The sequence below is a fragment of the Podarcis erhardii genome (genome assembly GCF_964252035.2).
Source record: "Podarcis erhardii genome assembly, chromosome: 10".
In the NCBI taxonomy this organism is placed as follows: domain Eukaryota; kingdom Metazoa; phylum Chordata; class Lepidosauria; order Squamata; family Lacertidae; genus Podarcis; species Podarcis erhardii.
Genome location: NC_138500.1, coordinates 19184800 through 19194380, shown reverse-complemented (window position 1 = coordinate 19194380; position 9581 = coordinate 19184800). Strand labels below are relative to the sequence as shown.

The 9581-nt window shown below is 44.7% G+C and overlaps 1 protein-coding gene across 12 annotated transcripts in view; it reads left to right on the top strand.

The window, feature by feature from the left end:
- Positions 1-42: 42 nt before the first annotated feature.
- Positions 43-9581, top strand: part of ERC1 (ELKS/RAB6-interacting/CAST family member 1) — a 158653-nt gene continuing 149114 nt past the window's right edge. The window contains exon 1 of one of the 12 annotated variants that reach the window (XM_081878821.1): positions 43-117. The gene's annotated coding sequence lies outside the window, so the exon portion shown is untranslated. Of the gene's footprint in view, positions 118-214; positions 534-9581 lie in introns of those variants that run through there. The other 11 variants (XM_081878819.1, XM_081878820.1, XM_081878828.1 and 8 more) reach the window with 11 other exon arrangements.

The following is a 9581-nucleotide window of genomic DNA, read 5'->3' as shown; positions in this document are numbered from 1 at the left end:
GGGGAAGGGACCGCCGCGCGACTAACGCGATTGGCTTCCGAAGGGCTGGCAGGGAAGGTGGGCGGGGACACGAAGCGCTACGGAGAGCGGAGGGGCCAAGAAGAGGGTCGTGAGCGGGTGCGCTTGGGGTGGTTGGCGGGCGGAGGGAGGGGGGGCGAGTGGGAAGGCTTGTAAGCGGAGCATGCTGGGTGTAGTACGAGTGAATCGATCGATCCCATCGACGGTCGCGTGAGGCGGGCGGGGCGGGCGTGTGAGGGAAGAAGAGGTCCTAAGCGTGTCGCGCGCGCCGGCGAAGAGCGAGGGGAGGCAGGGCTCGCGCCAGAGGAGAGGCGGGGCTTGGTGTTCGCCTCGCGCCGGGGGCGCGGGCGGGGAGCTGCTCGCTCGGGTGAGGAGGAGCCGGAGCGCCAGCCGTGAGGGGAGCAGCGGGCGGAGGAAGACCAGCCTGCTCGGTGCCGCCGCCGCCGCCGCCGCCGCCGCCGCCGCCACAGCAGCTGACAGACAGTGGCAGGGAGGCTCAGCCGACCCGGAGGCAGGTCAGAGAACTGGGCCTGTGTGCGGCGCGTGAGGTGAAGCCGACGGTGGTCGAGATGAGGGGTCTCGACGAGGGTCTGTGTCGCTGAGGGAAGGGGGGGAGGTCGGGTGGGGCCTGCCCGCCTGCCTCTGCCGGGCGTGTGGTCATAGTTGGCACCCCTTGACCCGGGGCCTATCAGCTGCTCCACGGAAGCGGGAGGGAGAGGCCCGTCCCCTCCACACGAGCCGGGCTTCCACGTTCCGGGAAAAGGTGCTCCATCCAGGATGCCTCCTCTTCCCCGCCCCCCACCCTAAACTGGCTCTGCCGAGGCTCCCTGCCGTGCTCAGAACCGTGGCCTCTCCCTCGACCCCACCCCGTTAGTATGAGGCGGCGGCGGGGAGGTGGACGAGCCCCACCTGTCAGCCTCGTCGGCAACAGCCAGTGAAATAATTTTTTTCTTTTGTTAGGGGGAGGATAGCAAAACGGATTTGCGGACATGGGCGCACCTATTGTTGCGGCTTCTGCCCGGCGCTGCAGCCCTTTTGCACATCCTGACAGCTGATGCTACTCTTCGATAGGTGGCTTGATAAATGCACAGTGGATCTTGTAGTCTTGTAGCCGTCTCTCTTATTCACTGCCTCATGTTAGCAACTGTTAACCTTGGGGTGGATGCGATCATCATCTTTTTCTGTGGCTTGGCAGTCCATTAGTGTAACAAGGTGCTCGCTTTTCGTTTCCTTGAGCGGGCTGATGGTTCAAAGAATGGCAAGGAAGCAGCCTTCTTGAGGAATATGGCATGCAATACAGGACCTGAAAATAAAAAATCTCTGGTATGGTGGCAAATTTATCCTTTACTGGAACGGTGTAGTAATAAAATATTTTCTGGAGCCTGTGCATAAGATGAGCAAGAGTTTTAAACAGTAGCTTACCTTTCATAATTCCATTTTGTCTTTAACTCTGATTGGATTGTGAAACTCTGCCTTGTTCTGGTAATTCCATCAAATATAATGGGATGGGGCTCATGCTGTGGAGGAGCAGAAATAGATGGCATTTCCTTGCAGGGGTTGGGATTGGTGATCCCTAATGTCTTCAGTTTTGTTTTAAAAATTATCATATGGAAGGATCTGTTTTGAAGTACCGTATTCTTCGCTCCATAGGGCGCACCGGACCATAGGGCGCACCTAGTTTTTTTGGGGGGGAAATAAAGGGGGGGAAATTGCACACCAACCCCTCTCGCTCTCCAGGCTTCAGCGAAAGCCTGCATTCGCTCCATAGGACGCACACACATTTCCCCTTCATTTTTGGAGGGGAAAAAGTGCCTTCTATAGAGCAAAAAATGAGTTGTTGCCATTGAAAATAGATTGGCTAGATGAATTATTAACCTACCTCAGTATGTGGCAGTTTCACATATTTAGAAATATTCACCCTTAGTTAGGAAAGTGTATAGTCTACAGGGTTTGTCCTAATCATCATATAATACAGTTTAAGAAGTATTGCCTAGAATTTGGCATAACTTATCACTTGAGATCATTTTTGTGCTGTACATGAACTGCTTCTGAGTATTTTAAATGGGCCATTTTAAAATGAAGCAGAATTACAGTCAGTGCAATCTCAAAAGAGACTTCAACACTTTGATTTTGCACAAACTGAGTTAGATGTTGTCAATATAGCATGTTTCTCTGGTATAACTTAACTATTTAGAATAGTTTTTAGGAAAAAATATAGTGTTTTCCTTTGTCAAACAACATATTGATATTTTATTGATTTATTAATGGTTTGCTGAACAAAAGAAATGACTTTTGTATATCACATAACATTTTTAAATTTAGATTTTAAAATGTTTTAGCTGTTGGTCTGATATGATTTCCCCCCCTTTTGAGTGATGAAGCCATAAATATTTTTTACAACAAATCCATTTTTTTGTAAAGTTGTATTGATTGTATCTTGCAGAGAACATAAGAACATTACTAGTTTTGATTATTCATAATAGAAGACACTGTGGTGCCTAAACACTTCTAGAGGCTGAAGTCTAGAGTGCAAAAAATATTAGAGGTGTTAATTTTTTAAAATTAAAGATCCAATAAAATAATAATAGCATGGTGTTAAAAAGTAATCTACAGCAACAAACACATTTAAAAAATAAAATAATAAGATAATAAATGGGCAAAACTGTTATATTCTGGGAGCCAGAGAAACCCATGTACAGAGTTCTGTCAGTACAGGGAGGGGTGGCTTATTTTTCCCCTACTATGTCATAATGTCATTGGTGTTCCTCATCCTAAATGTAATTTTTGGTATATTAGTATTATACTGTTCATTCTGCTTGTATCTACTAGGAATTGATAAAGGTACATGCACTGATAGCCTCTCCTGTACTGGTTTTGGTATTTTGTTATTTTTGTCTGGTTGTTGCTTTGCAGGGATGTGCTTTTAGGCATGTTCATCCATTACACAACACAGACTTGACTTCTCCACCCACAGCAATCCATTTTTTAAATAGTGAGTAAGAAGCAAGAATGCCTCTGGAAAGAAGAATCAAGTGACAGGTCTAGTTTGAATACGCCTTGCCTGATTGTGTTTAAGAACAAGCTGACAGTGGCATAATTAAGATGGTATTTTTGTGCACATCCTGAGAGCAAGCAAATACCAGTTTCAGGAGTTAGGAAAGTCAGAATCCATTTTCCAAGCATCATTAACTGCCTTAAGTTCATGTACCTAACATCTGATGGATAGTATAAGTCAACCTTCACCAGCTGGACTGGCTGGGGCCAACCAGAGTTGTCGAAAACATCTGGAGGGCATCATATTGGCAAAGGCTGATTTAAGGCATGCATGTTATCCAGAGCTGAAGGAAATGTGTACAGAACGTTTGAATAATGAGCACAAGACTGATTGTATTTTGTGATGCACTTTGAGTGAATGAGGATTTAATCCTTGCACAAACTCTGTAACTTAGGCCAGTGCTATCCACAATTGATCCTCATGTATAATCCAAAACTGTTGGGTGTGCAATGGGGCTAGACCTCTGTTAGAAGTGTCAGTTGGTTGCTCAAGAGCAATCAGGCAATATGCTTCAATAGTCTGTTTTAAAGGTTTCTTATTGGTGATAAAAACCATTAGAATGCAGAGCGCCTCTATTCGGTGTCTTGCTCATTCACTGGCAGAATCCGAGAGTGGGCGGTCCTTAAACCTTCCCCAGCAGAGTAGTTTCTTGACGCCCAGTCTGCGCCTCCCCTCTCTGCGCGGAAGCCTACTGCGCAAGGAAGGTGTGGGTAACGGGGGACCTCTCTCCTCCCCACTTTGCTCAGGCAAGGTGTCCTGGCACCGCCTCGCCTCCTCCGAGCCCTGCATCTCTCCACTAGAGGCGTGGCTTCCTTTCTCTGCCGATGAAGAGCTGCTTCCCACGATCTTTGGGGGCTCTCTGTAATCCATATGGCTTTTCCTCTCTCGCCCCTGAGCCGATGGCAGTTCCCTGACATCCTCTCTAAATAGGATGGTAGCTTAGTGGTAGAGCACCTGGTTTTCATGTAGAGTGGTACTCCAGGTTCAGTCCACAGCAGCACCCATCAATATCACCATCTGAAATCCTAGGGGGCCACTGCTAGTCCATGTAGACAATACTGATCTAGATAGATCAGCTGTATAAGGCAGCTTTGTCTGTTTCCTGTAGTTTGCATCTGATATGAGCTTTTGACTAGAGACTGCTCCTCTACCAGCTCTGATTCTAATGATTTGATTTTCTTTCCTTAAAAAACTTACCCCAGTTGCATAGCATAAACCAGTGAAGTGTGTGTGAAGGAGTGGGAAATCTGGGGAGAGCTGAAGAAAATCGTACTTATTGCAAGTAAGGTAAAGGGACCCCTGACTATTATGTCCAGTCGTGGCCGACTCTGGGGTTGCTGTGCTCATCTCGCTTTATTGGCCGAGGAAGCCGGCGTACAGCTTCCGGGTCATGTGGCCAGCATGACTAAGCCGCTTCTGGCAAACCAGAGCAGCGCACGGAAACACTGTTTACCTTCCCGCTGGAGCGGTACCTATTTATCTACTTGCGCTTTGACATGCTTTCGAACTGCTTGCAAGTAGTGTGGCTTTTAAAAGTGGGAATTATGCATGCACTGCATGATGCCCACAGCAACTGCTCCAGGTTTAAAAGCATATAATAGGGGTAACCAGTGTGGTGTCCTCTAGTTGTTGGACTTCAATACCCATTCATTCCTGATCATTGACCATGCTGCTTGGGGCTGATGGGGGTTGTAGTCTGACAATATCTGGAGGGCACCATGTTGGCTACTCCTGTATATTTTGGAAAATGCTGATAGGGTCAGGTCACTAACATTTTGTTGTTGTTCTTGCCCGTTTGCCCACAAGTCTCTTTCTAAAGATTAAAAGTTCCCAGCCATAACAGTCCCTGAATATATTTGCTACCTATAAGTAGTAAATACAGTAAGTATTTGGTAAAAGTTTAGAAGGAAGACAAGTGAGATAGCTTCTGATTTCTTCTCATGAGGGAAAATAGAAAGCTTTGTGGGATGTTTTAATCTGATAATTTATTGAAGGTCAAGCTGTTTTGCAGGGAAAAATGAGCTAAGCTTTGAGGAAAAATGGCTCTGTAGGTCTTACAGCAGGGTACTGATTTCTTTCAGCCAAAGGGCCTTGTTTCAGGGGTAACAAGCAAGAGATATTATGCGAGTTTCGGGTCACATTTCTGCTACTCTAAAGGAGGGCAAAGAACAAGCCATAAGTGGACATGGCCTTGTGAGTTCTGAGGACCAGAAAGGCCTGGAGGTATATATTTGTTTTTTTTTTTTTTTATAAAAATTTTTATTGGGTTTTCAGCTTTTTCAGACAAACACACACATATAAAACAAACACAAAACAAAACATCTGTAATTTCATAGTCTTACATTCATTACCTTCTTTCAGTGACTTCCCCACACCCCCCTACCCACCTTCCAATTTCATTAAGTATCTCAGCAAGTTATTTGTTCATTTCTCTTAAATATTGTTCATATCTTTCTTAAAATTTATCATTTTTCCATTTTTACTTATCATATCCCATTATATACATTGAATCCTTTCTCTAAGGTCGGCCTAATTTCTCTCCCACAAATTCCTCGGTCTTTATATTAAACCCAAAAATCATATATTGAACCAAAAATCATAATATTTCAGTTCTAGATCCCAGAGTCTTACCACCCTACACTCCCCTCCCTCCCCTACCCCGGTTTTTGCCCCTTCCCATATTTTTAACCCGGATTTCTCACATCGGAGGCCCTTAGGCCCCAATTAGTCTCTTTCCACCAATTTTGTTTATAGTCCTTTTTGTTGGTCTTCTCTTCTCGGAGGAATTCTGTCCCCAGTTCCTCATATTTTCCTCCTTCCAAATCAAACAGAAACAGTTTCTGTCCAGGATCAACAAATCTCCCCTGTTGCAGCTTAAAGAATAAGTCCCCATCAAACTTGTTCATTCTTTTATAGCTCGATATTCCAGTTATTCCAGGGACTTCCATCTTTCTTTGCAGATTTGTAATCCTTTGGTTGTCTTCTTCATTTCTTTTGTTCCCAAAAGTTACAGACTTTTGATTACTCTCTTCCTCCTGAACTCCCTCTTCTCCTTCTTCTTTTTCCCCCAGTTCTAAAGTTATCTCTTCTTCTGCAGCTGCAGGTTCTTTTTCCATCCGGTTAATTCCATCAACAGAGTTGCTTAGTTTAAGATTGAAGGTCATCAATTGCTCACTCATAGCCGAGCTCTGTTCTTGCAGAGCTCCCACCAAAAAAAACATTTTTTTTATCTCTGCCAGTAATTTTCCTTCAGCCGCCATTGCAATGTCTTTAGTTCCCTCCAGGGGGATTTCCATCATGGTTCTTTTCCAACAGTCCATTACTTTGTTGTTCAAAATTAGTTTGTTTCCAGTGAATTTAATATAACACTTTTAATCCAAAAATATATTTGTAGCACAGTTCCAGGTTTTAACTATCCGTTTGACAGCTCTTTTGACAGCTGTCAAACTCCTTATTCTTTCTCTCGGGTTCACACACAGGGCGCTGCCCGGGTTCGGGGGGGGGGTCAGCCAGAGAAAACAAAAGAAAAAAACCTCTGAAATTCCCCTCTCTTCACTCCAGCACAATTAACTTTTTTAATCCAATTTATGAAAGCTTTTTCTTTAAACACCACAGTTTTTCCGACTTAGTGTTCCTCTCCTTACTTTAAGTCTTTTGGTGGGGGGGGGGAGTGTGGACTTCCTTTTTGACACGTCCCCCGATCGTACTCGAATTCAGGAATAAAAACTTTTAGTGCCAAAATTTCCTTCTACTCACGGGTTGCTTTTTTCAGTCCCAATTTCAGGAAGAAAGACGGCGCTCTACGGTCATGGCTCGCGGCTTCGCTCCGCCGAGGTAGCGCTGAACTCTCAGCACCACGCCGCTCCCCAGTCCACTCCGCAGCCTTTAAAAAGGCTCTTCGCGGGTCGGGGAGGGCGCTTGAGGTGCCCACCGAGTTACCAGGTCCGCAAGCTTCCGCGCTTGCGGTTTTTAAGGGTCCCCGTGTCGCCGGCACGGCAAGACCCGTCCTCGACGGAGCCGATTCCCTCCGGGGCTCGGAGGGAATCCGCCATTACCCGTTCGCGCTATCCCGGAAGTCCCTGGAGGTATATATTTGGTCCCTATCATTGTCTTACAGTGGCAAGTTTATGTGTAGAACATCTATCAGCACACAGGCAGTTGCCAATCCGTCTGCTTCCTCATATCAGCCATTGAAGAGTACTGTATATCATGTGAATCTGCTTTCTCTCGGAAACTACAAGGGTGGTTAATTTTTTTTTAAAAAAGGTGTGACACCGTCTATAGTTCTGACATTCAGAGTTGTTTTCTATGGTCTGTGGATACTGGGATTTGGAAGGACAGTTTAAAGGACCTGTTACCATACTCTGGAATTTAAATAAGTGGTGTGCATTGCAAAGGTCACACTTGCATTTCTGTGCAGGAACTCCCACTTCCTAACACCTGCCAGGGTTGGCAGTTCCATGTCTGACTGTAGTTCCATGTTTTTCTTCTCTGTCTTTAAATATATTGTTAGGAGGGCAGAGATTCTTGCGTTTCAGCTAGTTTACGTAGCAGTCTTGTAACTTCCAAACACTGTGTATACTTGGTAAAGTAGGGAGACCTGGAATGATGTGAACCAAAATGTAGCAACTCTGTAAATGTTGTTGCAACATATATCCAAGGGAAGAATTAAAAAACAACAACCAAAAAACCCTTCTTTAATTTAGTTTTGTGGATATTAAGAAGTTGGTATGACCTCTCTTATTTTGTTTTATGGCAGTTGAAATATATAGCTGTGGTGACAAAGGGTAAAAGTGATGTGGTTCAGTGGGGCTTAAGTCATGACTAGCTTGTCCCATTGATTTCAGTAACACTAACTTAGACCCCATTCTTCTACACACTTATCTGGATGTAAGCCCCATTGAACTCAATGGGATATTGAGACTTCATTCTGATCAGGCAGATAAAGAATTGCAATGGCAGTCTAAATCTGACTCAGCAGAGTTCCCAGTTTGGCTTGTGAGGCTGTTTCCCCCAAACCACATGTACCTCCTTTCATCTCTGATGTCCAGTGAGAAATGTGTGGAGGTGTGGCTGCCAGTGTGTGACTGGAAACCTTAAAGTGTGCTTCAAATTGTGACATTGCTGATTTGCAGTGAGAGCAAGCCAGTTAGGTCAGTTGCACTGAGTTCCCCATGAGGAACTCAGAAGTGTAGCCAGCCACTGCAGATTATTGGAGCTTGAACTGAGCGCATTCCAGCCTACCTGTCACAGATGTTTGGCAGCGATGGGGACTGATTAAGATCTGGCCTGTTGAGCCAAAAGGGTTCCCCACCTCTCCCTGGTCTATATCCTTGCTGTGTAGTTTTTGGTGGGGTTTTTTGGGTTTTTTTAAAAGAAAAGATTTGGAATTGTATTGCCTGTTGTAATGGGTCAGTTTTAATGAATTGGGCCAATTCATTTAAGCAGCCATCAAAATTTCATCCCTGTTATATTACAAATCTGATGGGACGACCTAAATGGTTGTCCCAGATTTTTTTCCTCCCTTTTTTTTTGTGCTATGGAATAATTTTTCATTCTCTCATGTAATTATATATTTAGGGATCCCACCCAACCCCCATTTCATCGTGGCAGATGGTATGGCACCCACCACTCGTTTTGTTGCTGCTGTCAGGATGTGATTCATTTATTTTTTTGCCACTGATTTTAAAAATAGGATAGATTATGGAAATACTGAATTTCCTTTTTAAATTACTTGAACAGTAGGAGCCTATGTGGCTTTTTGGGGTCTCCTGCTCTTTCCCCACATGCTTTCCCCCTCCCCACATCCTAGGTATAAAGTATGCACAACTCGAGTTTTACCACACAAAATCTGGGGAAGTATGGTGAACTTCCAGAGGAAGTTGGTGATGTCCTCAATTTTAGTGGAACACTGTGATACTGATAAATTTTTACTACTATTCTGAATACCTGGTAGTTTTCTTATTAATTGGTTTAACAGTCAGTCGTCAGTCTGTTTGTACCTAGAGACAATGCAATCAGTGTCATTCCTTTCTTCCCAGTCAACAGATGTTCTGACCTTGTGATGAACTCTTCCACACTTTTTCAGCCATCTTTCAACAAATGTCAGACATAATTCTTCAAAGGAAAAATAACTGATTTTGATGGTGGAAAGGGTCAGTATAGAGACCCTTGTCATCCAATTCTACTATGCCACTCATCCATATCTTGTCTGCCAAAATCCATTTACCAACATAATTGTTCCTTTGCAGTCAGAGCATACCCTGTGACTCCTAGCTCTTTCTAAGCTAAACCACTTTCCCATGTCCTATTTTTGGGATAGGGAGATCTCCAACCTATGAGCTGAATCAGGCCTACCAGCCCTCTCCATTTGGTTTGTGAGGTGTTTTAGGTGAGGCCATCCCATCAGGTGTCGGGCAGGTAAAGACATGGCTGGGCCGAAGTGGATTTGCAGTCACTACTGGTTAACTCATCAAGGGCACCAGCACAACACATTGGAAGCCCAAAC